Below are 23,561 nucleotides of genomic sequence, written 5' to 3' on the forward strand. Positions count from 1 at the left end.
ATTGATGCGATTGGCCCTCCCCTCTACCGGAATAAAAGACGAGATGTTGTTTTTATACCGGGGGTCAAGGATAGCAAAGATCCAGTACTGGTTGTCCTCCATGATTTTGACAATACGCTTGTCGGTTGTAAAGCACCCCAACATGAACTCAGCCATGTCTGCCACAGTGTTAGTTGGCATGACTCCTCTGGCCCCACCGGAAAGTTCAATCTCCATTTCCTCCTCATCCTCCATGTCTACCCATCCACGATGCAACAATGGGACGATTCGAAGTTGCCCGGAAGCCTCCTGTATCACCATCACATCATCGGACAACTCTTCTTCCTCCTCCTCCTCCTCCTCCTCCTCCTCCTCCTCCATTAAACGCAGTGAAGCGGACAGATGTGTGGACCTACTCTCCAGCTGTGACGGATCGGATGCTATCCCTAACTCCTCTGTGTGATCTGAGTTATCCCTGATGTCAATCAGGGATTCTCTCAGAACACACAAGAGCGGGATTGTAAGGCTCACCATCGCATCCTCAGAGCTCACCCTCCTTGTGGACTCCTCAAAGACCCGTAGGATGTCACAAAGGTCTCTCATCCATGGCCACTCATGGATGTGAAACTGAGGCAGCTGACTTAGTGGCACCCTAGGGTTTTGTAGCTGGTATTCCATCAAAGGTCTCTGCTGCTCAACCACTCTATTCAACATCTGAAACGTTGAGTTCCAGCGTGTGGGGACGTCGCACAAAAGCCGGTGTTGTGGCACATGCAGGCGTTGCTGGAGAGATTTTAAGCTAGCAGCGGCTACTGTCGACTTGCGAAAGTGGGCGCACATGCGCCGCACTTTCACCAGTAGCTCTGGAACATTGGGGTAGCTCTTTAGGAAACGTTGCACCACTAGGTTGAAGACGTGGGCCAGGCATGGAACATGTTGGAGTCCGGCAAGCTCCAGAGCTGCTACCAGGTTCCGGCCGTTATCACAAACGACCATGCCTGGGCCCAGGTGCAGCGGCTCAAACCATATTGCCGTCTCATCGAGGAGGGCATCCCTCACCTCGGAGGCAGTGTGCTGTCTGTCCCCCAAGCTGATCAGCTTCAGCACAGCCTGCTGACGTCTACCAACGCCAGTGCTGCAACGTTTCCAACTCGTAGCTGGGGTCAATCTAACAGCGGAGGAGGAGGCGGTGGCGGAGGAGGAGGCGGTGGCGGAGGAGGAGGCGGTAGAGGAGGAGGAGGAGGGGGGTGTTCTTCTCGTGTCCCTGCCAGGAATGTTAGGCGGGGAGACGAGGTACACCGGGCCAGTTTGGGAAGCAGTCCCAGCCTCAACTACATTCACCCAGTGTGCCGTCAGTGAAATGTAGCGTCCCTGTCCGCATGCACTTGTCCACGCGTCGGTGGTCAAGTGGACCTTTGTGCAAAGCGCGGAACTAAGGGCCCGCCTGATGTTGAGTGACACGTGCTGGTGCAAGGCGGGGACGGCACACCGGGAGAAGTAGTGACGGCTAGGGACGGCATAGCGAGGTGCCGCAGTTGCCATCAGGTCCAGGAAGGCGGGAGTTTCAACAAGCCGGAACACCAACATCTCCTGGGCCAGCAGTTTAGCGATGTTGGCGTTCAAGGCTTGCGCGTGTGGGTGGTTAGCAGTGTATTTCTGCCGCCGCTCCAATGTCTGAGAGATGGTGGGTTGTTGTAAAGAAGCGCCTGATGGTGCCTTTGATGGTGCAGGAGAAGGAGATAAGACAGGAACAGGGGAGGATGAGGGAGAAGTCAACAAAGTGGCGGAGGCAGATGAAGTGGTGTCCTGGCTCGTCCTCTGGAGTGCATCGCCAGCACAGTCAGCAGTGGCAGAGGCAGAGACAGTGGCAGAGGCAGTGGCAGTGGCGTGAACGGCAGGCGGCCTTTGTCCTGCCGTTGCTGCCTGCCACTGATTCCAGTGCTTGGATTCCAAATGACGGTGCATTGAAGTGGTGGACAGGTTGCTCTTCTCAGAGCCCCTAATCAATTTCGAGAGGCAAATTGTGCAGACAACACTATATCTGTCCTCGGCGCATTCCTTGAAAAAACTCCACACCTTCGAGAAACGTGCCCTCGAGGTGGGAGTTTTTCGGGGCTGGGTACGAACTGGAACATCTTGGGAGATTCCGGGTGTGGCCTGGCTTCGCCTAAGCTGCTGACCTCTGCCTCTGCCTCTAGCTACCCTTTTTGGTGCTGCACTTGCCTCAACATCCACACTACTTTCCCCGCTTGACATCCCCCCTGTCCAGGTCGGGTCAGTGTCCTCATCATCCACCACTTCCTCTTCCAACTCCTGTCTCATCTCCTCCTCCCGCACAATGCGTCGGTCAACTGGATGCCCTGACGGCAACTGCGTCACATCATCGTCGATGAGGGTGGGTTGCTGGTCATCCACCACCAAATCGAACAGAGATGGAGGAGACTCTAGTGTTTGAGCATCTGGACACAGATGCTCCTCTGTTAGGTTTGTGGAATCGTGACGTGGAGAGGCAGGTTGAGGGACAATGAAAGGAGCGGAGAACAGCTCTGGGGAGCAGGGACAGTTGGGGTTATTGTTCTGTGAAGCTTGGGAATTTTGGGAGGAAGGAGGACAAGACTGTTGGGTAATAGGAGGAGAGGAGGCAGAGTCTGACTGGCTGCTGGACAATGTGCTGTAAGCGTTCTCTGACAGCCATTGCAAGACCTGTTCCTGGTTCTCGGGCCTACTAAGGTTTGTACCCTGCAGTTTAGTTAATGTGGCAAGCAACCCTGGCACTGTGGAGTGGCGCAATGCTTGCTGCCCCACAGGAGTAGGCACGGGACGCCCTGTGGCTTCACTGCTACCTTGCTCCCCAGAACCATTCCCCCGACCTCGCCCACGGCCTCGTCCCTTTCCGGAAGCCTTGCGCATTTTGAATTCCCAGTTAGAAATTGGCACTATATACCAGTAGCAAAAATTGTGGGTGCACGTAACCCCAATATATTCTTTGCATTCCCAGTCAGACAATGGCACTATATACCAGTAGTAAAAATTGTGGGTGCACGTAACCCCAATATATTCTTTGAATTACCAGTCAGAAACTGGCACTATATGGCAGTAGCAAGAAATGAGGGTATTTGTAACCCCAATATATTCTTTGAATTCCCAGTCAGAAACTGGCACTGTATACCAGTAGTAAAAATTGTGGGTGCACGTAACCCCAATATATTCTTTGAATTCCCAGTCAGACAATGGCATTATATACCAGTAGCAAGAAATGAGGGTATTTGTATTCCCAATATATTCTTTGAATTCCCAGTCAGACAATAGCACTGTATACCAGTAGTAAAAATTGTGGGTGCAAGTAACCCCAATATATTCTTTGAATTACCAGTCAGAAACTGGCACTATATGGCAGTAGCAAGAAATGAGGGTATTTGTAACCCCAATATATTCTTTGAATTCCCAGTCAGAAACTGGCACTGTATACCAGTAGTAAAAATTGTGGGTGCACGTAACCCCAATATATTCTTTGAATTCCCAGTCAGACAATGGCACTATATACCAGTAGCAAGAATTGAGGGTATTTATAACCCCAATATATTCTTTGAATTCCCAGTCAGACAATGGCACTGTGTACCAGTAGTAAAAATTGTGGGTGCACGTAACCCCAATATATTCTTTGAATTACCAGTCAGAAACTGGCACTATATGGCAGTAGCAAGAAATGAGGGTATTTGTAACCCCAATATATTCTTTGAATTCCCAGTCAGAAACTGGCACTGTATACCAGTAGTAAAAATTGTGGGTGCACGTAACCCCAATATATTCTTTGAATTACCAGTCAGAAACTGGCACTGTATACCAGTAGTAAAAATTGTGGGTGCACGTAACCCCAATATATTCTTTGAATTCCCAGTCAGAAACTGGCACTGTATACCAGTAGTAAAAATTGTGGGTGCACGTAACCCCAATATATTCTTTGAATTCCCAGTCAGACAATGGCACTATATACCAGTAGTAAAAATTGTGGGTGCACGTAACCCCAATATATTCTTTGAATTCCCAGTCAGAAACTGGCACTGTATACCAGTAGTAAAAATTGTGGGTGCACGTAACCCCAATATATTCTTTGAATTCCCAGTCAGACAATGGCACTATATACCAGTAGCAAGAAATGAGGGTATTTATAACCCCAATATATTCTTTGAATTCCCAGTCAGACAATGGCACTATATACCAGTAGTAAAAATTGTGGGTGCACGTAACCCCAATATATTCTTTGAATTACCAGTCAGAAACTGGCACTATATGGCAGTAGCAAGAAATGAGGGTATTTGTAACCCCAATATATTCTTTGAATTCCCAGTCAGAAACTGGCACTGTATACCAGTAGTAAAAATTGTGGGTGCACGTAACCCCAATATATTCTTTGAATTCCCAGTCAGACAATGGCACTATATACCAGTAGCAAGAAATGAGGGTATTTGTATTCCCAATATATTCTTTGAATTCCCAGTCAGACAATAGCACTGTATACCAGTAGTAAAAATTGTGGGTGCAAGTAACCCCAATATATTCTTTGAATTACCAGTCAGAAACTGGCACTATATGGCAGTAGCAAGAAATGAGGGTATTTGTAACCCCAATATATTCTTTGAATTCCCAGTCAGAAACTGGCACTGTATACCAGTAGTAAAAATTGTGGGTGCACGTAACCCCAATATATTCTTTGAATTACCAGTCAGAAACTGGCACTGTATACCAGTAGTAAAAATTGTGGGTGCACGTAACCCCAATATATTCTTTGAATTCCCAGTCAGAAACTGGCACTGTATACCAGTAGTAAAAATTGTGGGTGCACGTAACCCCAATATATTCTTTGAATTCCCAGTCAGACAATGGCACTATATACCAGTAGTAAAAATTGTGGGTGCACGTAACCCCAATATATTCTTTGAATTCCCAGTCAGAAACTGGCACTGTATACCAGTAGTAAAAATTGTGGGTGCACGTAACCCCAATATATTCTTTGAATTCCCAGTCAGACAATGGCACTATATACCAGTAGCAAGAAATGAGGGTATTTATAACCCCAATATATTCTTTGAATTCCCAGTCAGACAATGGCACTGTATACCAGTAGTAAAAATTGTGGGTGCATGTAACCCCAATATATTCTTTGAATTCCCAGTCAGACAATGGCACTATATACCAGTAGCAAGAAATGAGGGTATTTATAACCCCAATATATTCTTTGAATTCCCAGTCAGACAATGGCACTGTATACCAGTAGTAAAAATTGTGGGTGCACGTAACCCCAATATATTCTTTGAATTCCCAGTCAGAAACTGGCACTATATGGCAGTAGCAAGAAATGAGGGTATTTATAACCCCAATATATTCTTTGAATTCCCAGTCAGACAATGGCACTGTATACCAGTAGTAAAAATTGTGGGTGCACGTAACCCCAATATATTCTTTGAATTACCAGTCAGAAACTGGCACTATATGGCAGTAGCAAGAAATGAGGGTATTTGTAACCCCAATATATTCTTTGAATTCCCAGTCAGAAACTGGCACTGTATACCAGTAGTAAAAATTGTGGGTGCACGTAACCCCAATATATTCTTTGAATTCCCAGTCAGACAATGGCACTATATACCAGTAGCAAGAAATGAGGGTATTTATAACCCCAATATATTCTTTGAATTCCCAGTCAGACACTGGCACTGTATACCAGTAGTAAAAATTGTGGGTGCACGTAACCCCAATATATTCTTTGAATTACCAGTCAGAAACTGGCACTATATGGCAGTAGCAAGAAATGAGGGTATTTGTAACCCCAATATATTCTTTGAATTCCCAGTCAGAAACTGGCACTGTATACCAGTAGTAAAAATTGTGGGTGCACGTAACCCCAATATATTCTTTGAATTCCCAGTCAGACAATGGCACTATATACCAGTAGTAAAAATTGTGGGTGCACGTAACCCCAATATATTCTTTGAATTCCCAGTCAGAAACTGGCACTGTATACCAGTAGTAAAAATTGTGGGTGCACGTAACCCCAATATATTCTTTGAATTCCCAGTCAGACAATGGCACTATATACCAGTAGCAAGAAATGAGGGTATTTATAACCCCAATATATTCTTTGAATTCCCAGTCAGACAATGGCACTGTATACCAGTAGTAAAAATTGTGGGTGCATGTAACCCCAATATATTCTTTGAATTCCCAGTCAGACAATGGCACTATATACCAGTAGCAAGAAATGAGGGTATTTATAACCCCAATATATTCTTTGAATTCCCAGTCAGACAATGGCACTGTATACCAGTAGTAAAAATTGTGGGTGCACGTAACCCCAATATATTCTTTGAATTCCCAGTCAGAAACTGGCACTATATGGCAGTAGCAAGAAATGAGGGTATTTATAACCCCAATATATTCTTTGAATTCCCAGTCAGACAATGGCACTGTATACCAGTAGTAAAAATTGTGGGTGCACGTAACCCCAATATATTCTTTGAATTACCAGTCAGAAACTGGCACTATATGGCAGTAGCAAGAAATGAGGGTATTTGTAACCCCAATATATTCTTTGAATTCCCAGTCAGAAACTGGCACTGTATACCAGTAGTAAAAATTGTGGGTGCACGTAACCCCAATATATTCTTTGAATTCCCAGTCAGACAATGGCACTATATACCAGTAGCAAGAAATGAGGGTATTTATAACCCCAATATATTCTTTGAATTCCCAGTCAGACAATGGCACTGTATACCAGTAGTAAAAATTGTGGGTGCACGTAACCCCAATATATTCTTTGAATTACCAGTCAGAAACTGGCACTATATGGCAGTAGCAAGAAATGAGGGTATTTGTAACCCCAATATATTCTTTGAATTCCCAGTCAGAAACTGGCACTGTATACCAGTAGTAAAAATTGTGGGTGCACGTAACCCCAATATATTCTTTGAATTCCCAGTCAGACAATGGCACTATATACCAGTAGTAAAAATTGTGGGTGCACGTAACCCCAATATATTCTTTGAATTCCCAGTCAGAAACTGGCACTGTATACCAGTAGTAAAAATTGTGGGTGCACGTAACCCCAATATATTCTTTGAATTCCCAGTCAGACAATGGCACTATATACCAGTAGCAAGAAATGAGGGTATTTATAACCCCAATATATTCTTTGAATTCCCAGTCAGACAATGGCACTGTATACCAGTAGTAAAAATTGTGGGTGCACGTAATCCCAATATATTCTTTGAATTACCAGTCAGAAACTGGCACTATATGGCAGTAGCAAGAAATGAGGGTATTTGTAACCCCAATATATTCTTTGAATTCCCAGTCAGAAACTGGCACTGTATACCAGTAGTAAAAATTGTGGGTGCACGTAACCCCAATATATTCTTTGAATTCCCAGTCAGACAATGGCACTATATACCAGTAGTAAAAATTGTGGGTGCACGTAACCCCAATATATTCTTTGAATTACCAGTCAGAAACTGGCACTATATGGCAGTAGCAAGAAATGAGGGTATTTGTAACCCCAATATATTCTTTGAATTCCCAGTCAGAAACTGGCACTGTATACCAGTAGTAAAAATTGTGGGTGCACGTAACCCCAATATATTCTTTGAATTCCCAGTCAGACAATGGCACTATATACCAGTAGCAAGAAATGAGGGTATTTATAACCCCAATATATTCTTTGAATTCCCAGTCAGACAATGGCACTGTATACCAGTAGTAAAAATTGTGGGTGCGCGTAACCCCAATATATTCTTTGAATTCCCAGTCAGAAACTGGCACTATATGGCAGTAGCAAGAAATGAGGGTATTTATAACCCCAATATATTCTTTGAATTCCCAGTCAGACAATGGCACTGTATACCAGTAGTAAAAATTGTGGGTGCACGTAACCCCAATATATTCTTTGAATTACCAGTCAGAAACTGGCACTATATGGCAGTAGCAAGAAATGAGAGTATTTGTAACCCCAATATATTCTTTGAATTCCCAGTCAGAAACTGGCACTGTATACCAGTAGTAAAAATTGTGGGTGCACGTAACCCCAATATATTCTTTGAATTACCAGTCAGAAACTGGCACTATATGGCAGTAGCAAGAAATGAGGGTATTTGTAACCCCAATATATTCTTTGAATTCCCAGTCAGAAACTGGCACTGTATACCAGTAGTAAAAATTGTGGGTGCACGTAACCCCAATATATTCTTTGAATTCCCAGTCAGACAATGGCACTATATACCAGTAGCAAGAAATGAGGGTATTTATAACCCCAATATATTCTTTGAATTCCCAGTCAGACAATGGCACTGTATACCAGTAGTAAAAATTGTGGGTGCACGTAACCCCAATATATTCTTTGAATTCCCAGTCAGAAACTGGCACTGTATACCAGTAGTAAAAATTGTGGGTGCACGTAACCCCAATATATTCTTTGAATTCCCAGTCAGACAATGGCACTATATACCAGTAGCAAGAAATGAGGGTATTTATAACCCCAATATATTCTTTGAATTCCCAGTCAGACAATGGCACTGTATACCAGTAGTAAAAATTGTGGGTGCACGTAACCCCAATATATTCTTTGAATTCCCAGTCAGACAATGGCACTATATACCAGTAGCAAAAATTGTGGGTGTATATAGCCCCAATTCTATTGCTAGGGGACTTGCAGGGTATTTCTGAGGTGAAGGTGGGGGGGCACACCGTTGGAACGGGGATTTGGGGTGTATGTATGGGGTATACGGGAATACACTGTCAGTGTGTTCCATTCAGGATCCTGGGAAAGCTGGGTTGCGGCGATTGAGCCCGTCAGTGCCACGTTACACTGACAAGCTTCTCCCTGGAATTGAAGTTATATGTAAGCCCAATATATTCTTTGAATTCCCAGTCAGACAATGGCACCATATGGCAGTAGCAAAAATAGTGGGTGTATATAGCCCCAATTCTATTGCTAGGGGACTTGCAGGGTATTTCTGGGGTGAAGGTGGGGGGCACACCGTTGGAACGGGTATCGGGGGTATATATCGGGTATACGGGAATACACTGACAGTGTATTCCATTCAGGATCCTGGGAAAGCTGGGTTGCGGCGATTGAGCCCGTCAGTGCCACGTTACACTGACAAGCTTCTCCCTGGAATTTAGCTCTTATAAGAGCTGTTGTGGTTGTCTTCTCCTTCCTATCCTAGCCTGTCCCTGCCTACCCAGAATCTAAGCCCTAGCTAACTGGACGGAAACCTCCGTCCTCGGTGAATTGCAAGCTCAGAATGACGCGAACCTGGGCGGCGCTGTTCTTTTAAATTAGAGGTCACATGTTTTCGGCAGCCAATGGGTTTTGCCTACTTTTCTCAACGTCACCGGTGTCGTAGTTCCTGTCCCACCTACCCTGCGCTGTTATTGGAGCAAAAAAGGCGCCAGGGAAGGTGGGAGGGGAATCGAGTAATGGCGCACTTTACCACGCGGTGTTCGATTCGATTCGAACATGCCGAACAGCCTAATATCCGATCGAACATGAGTTCGATAGAACACTGTTCGCTCATCTCTAATAGATAGATAGATAGATAGATAGATAGATAGATAGATAGATAGATAGATAGATAGATAGATAGATAGATGGTTCATGGGCTTTAGTAGCGTCTTTCTTTCATGGATGTTACCCATATGTGCCATTCCTTTGCAGTGTACGCCATATTGTGTCACCCCAGTTTGGTTTTCTACTTCTTTAGACAACTGCAGAGAACTTAGATGATGATTTTGTTTATCCCTTCTTATCAGAAGAGCTTCTCATTTAGGTGTGATCTTCCATGGACGTCCTGGACGTCTCTATGAGATGTTGCAGTTCTATCTTTGTTACTTTTTTCTTTTTGCTCCAGCATTCTGACGGATAGGTGACACCTTGCTGATCTTCTTGTAGCCTTGACCTCTCTTGTGAAATTATTTTCTTTCTCAGGTCTATTCAATTTGGTGCTATTGCGGATAACATGAAACGAGAAGGGGTTTTCTTTGTTCAGTAATTCCCTTTCATAGTTACCTGTCTGCCGGACATCTCTTTGATGAAGAGACATGTAAGGGTACATACAGGGATGCTCTACATGTAACAGTGTTCTACATACAGAAGTGCTTTACATGTAACAATGCTCTACATACAGGGGTGCTCTAGATGTAACAGTGCTCTACATACAGAGGTGCTCTAAATACAGAGGTGCTCAACATGTAACAATACTCAACATACAGGGGTTCTCTACATGTAACAATGCTCTACATACAGAGGTGCTCTACGTAGAGAGGTGCTCTACATACAGGGGTGCTCTATATGTAACAGTGCTCTACATACAGAGGTGCTCTATATGTAACAGTGCTCTACATACAGAGGTGCTCTACATACAGAGGTGCTCAACATGTAACAATACTCAACATACAGGGGTGCTCTACATGTAACAAAGCTCTACATACAGAGGTGCTCAACATGTAATAATGCTCAACATACACGGGTGCTCTACATACAGGGGTGCTTTGCATGTAACACTGTTCTACATACTCTACAACCAGGTTCACTCTACATACAGAGGTGCACTACATACAGGGGTGCTCTACATACAGGGGTGCACTACATGAAGGGGGGCTCAGTTCAATTAGCACCTTTACAATACACTTAGAAGCCCACTTATTCTTTAATAATTAGAGGTCTAAATACATATTCAAGAGAACTTATTTTACACCCTCAGCCCCATTCCCCTCCACCTCATCAATACTCATCATAACCACCAGGAGTGTCTAGAATCAGCTTTATGCAGAATTCAGGAGCTGTGTCCTCCTCACCGGTCAGAGAGGTCAGTGGGGTCACTGGTCATAGAGAGTAAAGCGCTTATCATGATTCATACTTGATGCACATGTCTTCTATGTGGTCAGAGTTACAGGACTCGGACATGTCAGCGAGCCAACTCCTTCTTGGTGCACAGTTTAGGCTCACTGACCTCTACTCGTCCCGGCTGAATTCTTCATAGGATTTGCTGTGTATAAAGTATAAATCCCAAGTATTGTTTATAAGAAAGGTTAGAGGTCATGTGTGATCAAAAGGAGCAGCCCATTGAGAGTATTCCCAATAAAGTAAATGGCCAGTCCAGCCCTGGTCTGAATACTCTTCTCCGTATACGCTATATACCATCTAGACATGAAACTGAAACATGAATATCTTCAAGCCTTGATGCTGAAACATAATTAAAAGCAGCGTCTGATAGAAAAGTATAAGATAAGACATCAAAGTAGGAGGCTATAACCTAGGAATCATGAAAGTATAGCCCTAGAGCGCGCAATGCTATAAAGTAGAAAGTGTTAATAATTTACCTAACACAAAAACAAATATATCGAAGTGATGAAGCATGTAACATCAATGAAGTCATGATATAAAATGGAAAATCACAGCAGGATGCTATAATATAGGTAACTAGCATCTGGCCACGACTTCATCTGCGTGTTGTTGTTGGCGCTGATCCGCTTATATGTAGGTAATTATTGTTGTCGGTAATCCACCTGCTCCCGTGTCTCGTCTCTGCTACATTGCTGCATATGCGCAACTTACCCAGCTGTATGTACATCTCTGCATATGGAAAGCCTACTCATCTGTGCTCAAGCACTACCTAAGCTCTGCTACATCCCGCAATGTAGATTACAAGAGTTTAGTTAAGTGAGTGTCTGAGTAGCTTCTATGTTAGAAAGGGCTTGAAGGGATGTTGCTGAAATTTTCCACAGTTCTCCCCCCTTCCCCATCAGAGGCTGAACACCACATTCCCCCATCGTCCTCACACAAAGTCTATACCCAATATAGTCCTCTTGCCCCCACACAGCCTACATGTTCCCTACTCTCCTGACCTTCCATTACACTCCATTTTCTGCAGCTTTTACACAGTGTCCGGTTTCATCCTATATAGCTCCGCCCACAAAATAGTGTGTAGCTCTGCCCACAAAATAGCGTGATCCTATCCGAGAACGGCTCAAGGACCTGTGATGACGTCATCAAGGGTCCTTTAGTGTAGTCTGAACATAAATTTGTTCATAGTGGTCGTGAAGTGACGTCATTTACCAGCATAAAAAGTAGCCTATGTTTTAATCGGGTTTCCAATCTATGTATGTGGAAAATTTCAGGCAAATCCGTTCAGCGGTTTTTGCGTGATTGAGGAACGAACACACAAACATCCAAACTTTCACATTTATTATATTAGTAGGATAGCAACAGATAAGTGATAGCACCTGGAAGTAATACCAATACAACATGCAAGAAAATACACATATAACATGAGGCCATGTGATATGAGTCATTTGTAACATAGGAAACATCAATACCAACCATATAGGCAGTAAGAAGTGATGATAGCACACAAGGGAAAGAATCTGAGCAATTATGACAAGGACGAGGTTGTCGTGGCTAGATCAATCGAAAAAAGAACAAAGACTTAACAAATGATGTTTGTTATTCTCTTTAGAGCGCTCTTTACCAATGCTTGAAGCAAGCAAAGTGACAAAAAAGAAAGAAATGAACAAAAAAAAAATAGAAAAAGTAAATAATTAAAACACAATTAAACAAAAAATCATTGATTAAGGCCAGTGGCGTAACTAGGAATGGCGGGGCCCCGTGGCGAACCTTTGACATGCCCCCCCCCCCCGACCGACACTGAAGACCCCGACCAACCCCCCTCTCGCATTCCTGCACGCACTATTATGCCCCATAGTTGCCCCTGCACACAGCATTGTACCCCATAGTGGCCCCTTTACCCAGTATTATGCCCCATAGTTGCCCCTTCACACAGCATTATACCCCATAGTGGCCCCAGTACACAGTATTATGCCCTATAGTGGCCCCATCACCCAGTATTATGTCCCATAGTGGCCCCATCACCCAGTATTATGTCCCATAGTGGCCCCATCACCCAGTATTATGCCCCATTGTGGACACCCATGAACAATTATTATACTCTGGGGTCTTTTCAGACCCCAGTGTATAATAATCGGAGACTGAGAGGGGGATACAAACATAAACACTGTTACTTACCTATCCCTGCGCTCCCCGCTGTCGGCTATCTTCAATTACATCAGGAACGTCATGTGACCGGGGGCCTGCATCGTGACGCATAAGGACACAGGTCCCAGTCATGTGACGTCTGAGACGTCACACAAGTAGGCCCCGAAGCCTTCACAGATCGTGGAGAGGTAAGTAACATTGTTTGTTATGGTCGCTTACCTCTTCTGGGCCTCCGATCATTATACTCGGGGGTCTGAAAAGACCCCTGAGTATAATAATGATGTTTGTGGGGTCTGCGGTGTCACTTACCGATCCCAGCCCCTACCAGGATTGGTAAGTAAGTAGGAGTTACTCCAGCCGGTAACGGGCCCTATTAAAAAAAAAAAAATGTAGCGGTAGCGGCTGTCGCCGGGCCCCCTAATGTCCTTGGCCCTGCGGCAGCTGCCTCCACTGCTTCCCCGGTAGTTACGCCATTGGTTAAGGCCACCAAGACGTATTGATGCATGTCGGAGAAAGGGCTTGCCAGTCTGTTCCATGCAGGAACCCTCGTCTTTCTTTCTCATTCTGTTCCTCCTTCCTTCCACCCCTCACCTCACCATAGACTTCTATGAGTACATGTAATTTGATACTATCATGAGTAGACAGTCCATCTTGGGAGACCAAGATGGAATTTAGACCAAGACACCATCTATTGTTAGTAGTGATGTAATGATAGGTCAGTGGTGTTATCTATAGAGGTGTTTTAACAATGTCTGTGATGTAAATGATCTGACTGCTGCAAAGAAAACCCCTACAGAATTGGCAAGTCAGTTTATTATACGGCTTAGTGGTCAGAGATTTAGTTTGTTTTACATCTATAGCTAGCAGCACCTAAAATTAAAAAATATATATATAATCATTCAAAATTCTTTTAAAATATTTTAATATAAAATTTTGTTCTTAAAAAAACAGCCCCTTTGCAATATCACATTCTCTGAACACCGAAAACATCACAACATGTCATAATTGTAGTATGACACTGACATGTAGTGTGTAAAATCCAAGTGGTATATATGGACAGAGTTTATCATGTAGGTTACAAGAAAGTTTGCAATGTATGGACAATATTGAAATATGACATATATATATATATATATATATATATATATATATATATATATATATATAATCTAGGGTTGAGCCGATCTTGACTTTTCAGGATCGATTTTAAAATCCGATTTCCGATCATTTTTCATTCGAACCTCATCTCGATCCCAATTCTGATCCCAATGCAAGTCAATGGGAATTTTTATTAATCAGAGATTGGATTTTAAAAGCAATCCTATTCACTATACAGCATGGAATCTAACAATTGAACGCTTTAATTGTTAGAATCTACGCTGTGTAGTGAATCACTAAGTAGCCAGAGGATTTTTTTTTTTAATCCTCCGGCTACTTAGTCCCCCCTGGTGTCCACTTACCTGCAGAGATGGCTGCTCCGGTGCCCGGTGTTCTTCTTCGCCTCGCTGCCGCGCCACGCTGCTCTTCTCGCCTTGCTGCCCCCTGCCTCCCAGTTTAGGAGAGTGTGGGCGGGTTAGGAGAGTGTGGGCGGGTACTGGGAAGGGAGACGTCACGTCTCCCCGCCCTGTACCTGCCCACACTCTCCTAAACCACAAGCCCCGCCTTCCTAGCTCTTTAAACACTAACCTGGGAGGCGGTGGCAGTGAGGCGAGAAGAGCAGTGTGGAGCGGCAGCAAGGCGAAGAAGAAGGAGAACACCGGGCACCGGAGCAGCCATCTCTGGAGGTAAGTAGTTACTAGAGATGTTAGTTTAGTCTCCCATTAGAATGAATGGAGGCAGCCGGCATGCAGGGGGTTAAGGCTGTGTGTCGGCTGCTTCCATTCATTCCTATGGAACCGCAGTGGAGCCTTCACACTGAGTATACACTCCACTCAGAATGAGCAGAGCGTATACTCCGTGTGAAGGCTAAGCAAAGCATTGTGGGAAATAGTACCAATCTCAATCCCACCTAAAAAGATTGTGTTCGGAATTCCGATCGCGATCGTGAAATTTTCTCGATCACCGATCGGAATCCGATCTTTTCCGAACACGATCGCTCAACTCTAAGAGTATCGTATTACACAGCTGTATAGAAGTGCCATCACATGTAACGTAATAGGTAATATCAGTACAGCACAAACACACATGTAACATGAGATTACGATACAAAACATATAACATATCAAGAGGTGCAGCAAACAAAATGTATCATTGCCGTAAATTCCGCCGGAGCTCTGTTGATTTTACTAGATATCATTATGTAGATTATAGGTTGGAGTCACTTAAGCGACATCATGCTCACGATGTTCCAAAAGGAAAAATACGGGTAATTGAGGTGGCAGTTCGTCAAAATTTAAGCAATGCCACAATCCAAGTAAATCATAATGCAGCACTGGAACACTCATGACAGTCACACTGAGCACCTCCAACTGAGAACCTGTATGCCGTTTTTGGCTGACGTTTTTTTTTCTGTCACTAAATGACAATTATAAAAGTATAATAACTGGATTTGCTCTCCGGATAATTGCTCCTTCCTGAGGAGAACCGTGTTATTGGTGCAAGACATCGTCTCAGACAATAGAAAATGATGAAACAATGTAACCATGGAAGGACGTCAATAGAATTATACATACAGCTTATTATGGAGAATATGGCCCCTAACCCAACAAGTTAGGAGAAGATGGAGCCAGCGAGTGTTATTTTTCATTCTATGATTGTGATATTTGTACATAAATGTGAAGGATATTGCCTTACCAAGCTGTTTGGCACACCCGCGATCTCTTACTTTCCACTAATGCCCCGTGAGTGTGTCTAGGTTTATACGATAATATGAAACGGGCTTTATAAATTTCATATATTTGCTAACCCGAGTGGGTCGATACTAGCCACTAACATTTACAGAAATACATATCAATGGATAACAAGCAAATACAGATAAAAACACAATACAATACATAAAATAAAAGGGAAACAATACCAAAATGAGTCTCAGTCTGCTTGCATGGCTTTCAGGCTCAGAATCCCCTCTGTCCCCTCAGGTGAGACCGTTTTACTCTCCCAGGCTTCTCCTTGACTGATGATTAGGGAGGAAGTCCAACCCTCCATCCTTGAAAGCAAATAATCACAAAACATCATATTCCCTCACCAGATGACCATAGAGTCAGGTGAGGTGTATGAGAGAATTCAAGGAGAGGCCTCCATTGTGTAGACACCAAGGATGAAACTCCAATCCCCTCTGGGTAATAAGTTCCGTGTCTGGACCTATTCCTTGTCCCCACCAGTATCTTGAGTGGGCTTGGTGCGTGTGCCTTTGTTTTGAGCACCTGAGGAATTTGTTGGGGGCAACTGTAGCCTGTCCTCCTAGGAAAAAAATATCATCAAACCATATTTCCTTTGAAGTTTGGGTTACAGACATTAAGTCTGGGTTTTGTGTACTCAGAGGTATTTCAATACACCTCCAGGAGGAACACCTGCTGTAATAATGAGTTTAGCACAGGTATGCAAATAGAGCTAGGCACATAACAAGAAAAGGGCTTTGATACAACAAATGGGGCTCGCTTACAAAGCAGAATTACCACATTACTGTCCAGCATATGTGTAATATGAATAAGATGTAATACAAGAAAGAAAAATACTGCACTGGAAATACATATCTCATGGTCTCTTAATCACAATGAGCCATTTAACTTTTTTAGGATGACCTCTACATTGTGGAAACGCAGCAATTTTTGCTGCAGATTTTGCTGAGGTTTTTTGAGCCAAAGTCAGGAGTGGATTAAGAAGAAGTTAGAAGTAGAAGAAATTCCTATATATTTCCCATTACTTTTTTAGCCATTCTTGGCTTTGGATCATAAAAACAGAACAAAATCTGCAACAACATGGAGCCTGACTCTCATACAGGTTTACACCAGCATTGGCCTATACGTCGTTTTGGTCTGTCGGAGATTCCCTTCCCTTACTGGACATAATGCTGATAAGACAGAGGACGGAATGTTTGTTGGAATTTAACAGTTTACTGTAATATCACATGACATCACTATTCCTAACCGATGATGTCACCCCATTCAAAAAGTCACAACATCAGTGTCTTATTCCAGGTCACTTCTGGGGTAAAAAGATAACTGGATTGTCCCTTGAATACCCTTTGTCCTCTTGCCGAGCACACCATGGAGACTTACAGAGATGATTCCCTTTCCCTTTGTCCTCTGCCAAATCCAGGCAATTATTTCAACGTATTAAACATGGACAAAACTTTCATCCAAGACAAACATGGGAAATGACTCTCTCTATTATTCATGAGAGCACTGCGATATTTTACGACAGGTTTTCCGCTGGAAAGCGTTTTTGATCTCCATTTAACCATTTCACTATCTGAAGGAATTGTTATCGACCACCTGAAATGGGCGACTACTGAACTGTGAAGAGTTAAGGATTGTTCACTGGTCGTAACCGTAAAATAACCGAGCGCGGCGAAGGCAACCACTGGAGATCACAGATGCTCTTTAGAGTCAGGAAATAAAAAAATTCTCCAAAATCCAGCCATGTACGCAGGCAGCCCCGCTCGATAATTACGGCGCTTGTATTGGTTTTATGACATTAGGTAATTAAAAGCAGAAAAGCCGATCAATGTTTCCCATAATAATCTCCACGGTTTGCATGCATGACCCATTAGGGTGTTGGACGCTGGAGAGTGCTGTGACAACGTTCCTATACTCGAGCAGACCAAGTGCATGTGACCTGACGCCTGCTATAAATGTTCACATGAGAAGCAAGGCAGCAAAGCTGAGGCTTCATGAATGTTGTATAGGACAATGTAGCTGCTACGACTGGCTATAAAAGGGGAACAGGAATATATAAATATAGCATGGCACAATACAGCATCCTAAATCTCTGCATAGCCAGAGAGGAGAGAAAAGAATATGCAATTAAGTTGCAAAAACTGTTTCTCTAGCACCACCTTTTAGAAAGGTAGTTCCCTATAGATCAGGGGTAGGGAATACTTCGGCTCTCCAGCTGCTGTGAAACTACAACTCCCAGCATGCTCCATTCACTTCCATGGGAGTTCCAAGCAAAGCAGAGCAAGTATGCATGCTGGGAGTTGTAGTTTTGCAACATCTGGAGAGCCGTAGATTCCCTACCCCTGCTATAGATCAATGCCTGGTGACATGACCTAGGTTTATCTCCACCAAAACCGGTCTACAGTTAGTTGATTCAGTAGTGGAGAACAAGGTATTAGTTAGGTGGGAGGTTATTGATGTGGGTCAGGAGGGATACTATGTCGTTTTAAAGGGGTTGTCCATGATTTTTTTTTTACTGATGGATTATCCTTAGGATATCTGATTGGTGCATGGATCAGCTGTTTTCAGAGGTGTTCCTATTCTGTGTACTATACAGTGCATGGAGAAGGAAGCACATAGCTCTCCTCACTGTATAGTGGTCGAGAACCAAGGCTGAAGCTCAGCTCAAATGGAAGCCAACAGGGCATGGAGCCAACGTCTTCCAGCTATGTCCTGTATAGACTACATAGACCGGGCACACCTCTGAGCAGATGATCCATGCAGTGGCCAGTCACTCTCCCCCCTGAAATGAAATACTTATGGCCTCCCCTAAAACTCCTTAACCCCTTAAGGAGATTTCCTTTACAGGCCTCCTTTTCAGGTGTGCAGAGTCTTATAGACCAGGAATCTTAGGAAAGAACTTTCCCAGATGATCTCATTAGACTTCATGAAAGCCAGGCAGTGGTCTATAGGAAATTACCTTTCCAAAAGGTGGCGCTAGAGTAACAGTTTTCATTTTTCCATCAAGGAACACATGCAGAGCATGCATGTACCCCTGAAAAGGTACTTGTCTGCAGGGAGTCTCCTTACCCCAACCCTTCATATTAACCCAGCCCAAACTTCATTTACGTATGTTTTGATCAAGATTTGGTTTACTTTGGGCCAAACTTGTTCAACACAAATCGGAAGTGGTATTCTTATACTTTCAGGGTCTCCTCCTTTCAGTCTAACTGGACATCTTGTTCCATAGTTATATGGGAAATGGAATATTCAGTAATTTGTTTGGTAGGGCGTTAGCTAGTCTTCAGCTGGTGATCACATAACAGGTTCTTCATCATATATCTGCTTTGTGTGCACATCTTCTGAAGCTAATTTCATGGTCACTAGTAGAGTCTATTTTCTATGTTATACCATCTGTGTAATTTACAATATTATTGTGACCCTTCAGAAAAGTTGTATTTTCATGTCCCCATTCCAGATTTCATGCCATCTGCTTCCATGTTTTTTTTTGAACTAGGAATATTTTCACTTTAAATTTCATTTGCATTTTTTGTTAGTAAAGCAGATCTGTCATGGCAAAGAAGTTTATGGAAAGTGAAGTCATCCTTGTAGCGCCTCTTCATCCTGGAGTTGGTGATGTCAGACCCTTCCCACCAACTACATGGACAATATCATGGACGGCTTCCATCCCTAGCCTCAGTTTTTCCAGTAGCAGTAATGCAGTGTATACTAAATACTCTTTTCCTCGCATATACTTTTATACCCTAGATCCTTATGGGCTACTAAAAAAAAAGACCGGTGAGCCTTGCTAGATTCATTTTGGATACAGCAGGGTGAAATTTATTATTATATTCTGGAGTCTTTTCGGTAGAAGCCAAAATTTTTGGAATTTTCTTTTTTTGTCCTATCAGTATGTCTTTGTAGAATGGGAGGAAAGCCATGCAAACCTGGGGAGAACATACAAACTCTTTGCAGATGTTGTTCCTGGTGGGATTCAAGCCCAGGACTTCAGTGCTGCAAGGCTGCAGAGCTAACCACTGAGCCACAGTATTGCCCCAGAATTTTTAGCAAATTTGTAACAAACCTGGCTCATCATGAACCAGTTTGCCAACACTAATGTGACTTAATCTTTGTCTATGTAGAAGTGAAGCTAGATCACGGGGGCAACTGGGCTCTGAGAAACTGCTATGCCCGCTCCCCTAGAGGTTATGCCTAGGAACTGACCAATGAGTTATGTGTAGGTTTGAGTGATCGGGTTCGGAAAAGATCGGATCCCGATTGGCAATCGAGCAAATTTCACGATCGCGATTGGGATTGGCTGCAAAATGATCGGAAATTGGATTTTGAAATCTCAAGATCGGCTCAACCCTAAAAGTGATTTTTCCCATAGAGAAGCATTAACTAGGGTTGAGCGATCGGGATCGGGAAAGATTGTATCCCGATCGACGATCGAGCAAATTTCACGATCGCGATTGGGATCGGCTGGAAAATGATCGGAAATCAGATTTTAAAATCAATCCTGAAATCTCAAGATCGGCTCAACCCTAGTTATGTGCAGAAGTAGTAAAGATGATGCATGATATTGATAGTAATTTCCTCATGATGATGGTCAAGAAGGAAACACTTGGTGAGACCCCAGACCATCAGCAGTACTGACAAATAAAGGGCCCAAACCTACCAACCCCATTACCTACAACCACCGTGCTAAGTTTCCCCGGGTCCTGACTAGTGTTGGGTGAAGTCGTTTATAACAAGCTCAGTTTGTTACAAATTTTCAAAAATTTTTGCGTTCTACTGAAGCTAAAAATTCTGAGGTTTGTCTCGGATAAATCCAACAAAATGCCAGCCATTATCTGTCTGTTTTAGGGCCCCTTCACATGGAGGATACGCTGGCTGATTCTGAACGTGTAAATGTTCCGAATCAGCGGCGTTTAAAACAGATCCCATTGCTTTCTATGGGAGCGGACATACGTGCTCTCCCCATAGAAATGAATGGAAAAAAGCAGCCCAGAAACCAGAATGCGGGAGGATACTGTGGTGGAGCCCTGGAAACTTGATTCCATTTCTTTATGCACCTTTATTGGCTTCTAGTTATGGGGCTGGAAGACATTTCAGAGTATAATGATCAACTTTTGATTAGAACGCACAACAAAATTTGGGATTTTACGATTATTCACAAAAGCAACTTTGCAAGGTTCTCTCATCATAGTCCTGAGCTCTGATATTTTTGAAGGCGGACATTACATATTGTGTCCTCATTAGTTAGCGTCAACCTATACCTTAAAAGGGTCCAATTTTGGTTTTTGCTATGATCTTCTTCTCTTCTCCATACACCCCAACGTATATATCCTGGCATTGTTCCATCATGGTTGGGGCTATACAATATTATTCTTGCACTTTTGCTTATACAGGTCTGGATCACCAGGAAAGCTGAGTTCTGTACCTACAAATAGGTTAGAAGAGAGCTTATCGATGTGTCTGATCTGCGTGTTGTAAGTACCGGCAAGGTATGGTGCCAGATAGATGGAGGGTGGCTTATAATGACAACGCCAGGTTTTTCTGACGAGAGTGCCCAGTCAACACGATGAGCCACGTTTAATGGGTAGCTACTTTTGTTGCAGACACTCACCCAGGAGATAGTCAGAGAGCTAATGTGCAACAATGACACAGTCGGCTCCTCTACATCTCCATCAGCCGCAGCTTTCATCTGATTCCATCGCTTTGCATGATGAACACAAATCGCTGCGTGTCGATGATTTATTTTTTCCAGTGACTCTTCAGATGTAAATGAGCTCAATTGTATCTTATAATAGCAGGGGAAAAAGTAATTATTTATTTACCGTTGTAATTACGCTTTTTAAGAGTAGCAGAGATGTATGAATTAAGCGGCAATAAAAGGTCCTTTGTTACCATAGTGATTAGTGATTAAAAAAATAAATAGACTTTTCCAGTCTGCGAATTCTGATGGACGCGAGAAGCAAACCGAGCATTTTCCGCTACATTCGCTAAGTGTTATTAATCATAACAGCTTTCACCAATTAACCCCTACACCGCCGCAGCTCTGCATCAAGCACGCTCAAGGGGTTCTCTACTTTTATTTGCTAAGGTAAGGGCGAAGATTCAAGGTCTGTAACATATTACCCCCAATAATTCAGTGCTGGTTGGAAATTTCCAATGTTGGGTTAGCCCATTGGTATTATCTGAGATACAAATATGTGATAAGGCATCTTTATAATCAAGGAGTAGCTATCACGTCCTGGAACCTGAGGGACCCAGTGGTCCTCCTACTACATATAATATACCACTGTTCTACATGACACAATGTAGGTAGGGGCCCCATTATAGATTTTGACCTGGGACCCAGAAGCTTCGACCTCTGAGTTATTGACTCTCCTTGAAGAGGAGACAGCATATACTCCAAGTATTCTGGTTTCCTTCCACACTCCAAAACAGCCAATACTAGGGTTGAGCAATCGGGATCTGAAAAGATCGGATCCCGATCGGCGATCGAGCAAATTTCACGATCCCGATTGGGAACGGCTGTAAAATGATTGGAAATCAGAATTTAAAATCGATCCTGAAATTAAAAGATCAATGATATTGTCAGGCTGTGTGAGAGGATAATTAGATTGTAAGCTTCACTGGCGACAGGTACGAATATGATTGGTGACAGTTTGTGGAGAGCGCTATGGAATATGTTGATGATATAAAGCAGTGTTTTACAATCTTTTTAGACTTGGGTCACTCCGTAAAAATTTTCTTGGGGTATGCCATCTAAATAATTTTTAGCAAAAGGGAGAAATGTCAGTTCTTATAAGAGAGTTTTAATGCAATGCATCACAACTGCTCTGTCTAAATGCACCCTCAGAACTACGCCATCCTACACCTCACACCCACTCACTCCCCCCAGAACATATCAAAATACATTTTTCACCATTACCCACATTAAATTCAACATCATCTTGCTACCTTAATGTTCTCCAGCTCTCATTATAATGCTTCCCAGTGACTCTACACAGTATAATGCTTCCCAGTGACTTCACACAGTATAATGCTTCTCAGTGACTCTACACAGTATAATGCTTCTCAGTGACTCTACACAGTATAATGCTTCCCAGTGACTCTACACGGTATAATGCTTCTCAGTGACTCTACACAGTATAATGCTTCCCAGCGACTCTACACAGTATAATGCTTCTCAATGACTCTACACAGTATAATGCTTCCCAGTGACTCTACACGGTATAATGCTTCTCAGTGACTCTACACAGTATAATGCTTCCCAGTGACTCTACACAGTATAATGCTTCTCAATGACTCTACACAGTATAATGCTTCCCAGTGACTTCACACAGTATAATGCTTCCCAGTGACTCTACACAGTATAATGCTTCCCAGTGACTCTACACAGTATAATGCTTCCCAGTGACTTCACACAGTATAATGCTTCTCAGTGACTCTATACAGTATAATGCTTCCCAGTGACTTCACACAGTATAATGCTTCCCAGTGACTTCACACAGTATAATGCTTCTCAGTGACTCTACACAGTATAATGCTTCCCAGTGACTTCACTCAGTATAATGCTTCCCAGTGACTCTACACAGTATAATGCTTCCCAGCGACTCTACATAGTATAATGCTTCCCAGAGACTTCACACAGTATAATGCTTCCCAGTGACTTCACACAGTATAATGCTTCTCAGTGACTTCACACAGTATAA

This window comes from Leptodactylus fuscus, chromosome 11, assembly GCF_031893055.1.
Source record: "Leptodactylus fuscus isolate aLepFus1 chromosome 11, aLepFus1.hap2, whole genome shotgun sequence".
NCBI classification, from domain to species: domain Eukaryota; kingdom Metazoa; phylum Chordata; class Amphibia; order Anura; family Leptodactylidae; genus Leptodactylus; species Leptodactylus fuscus.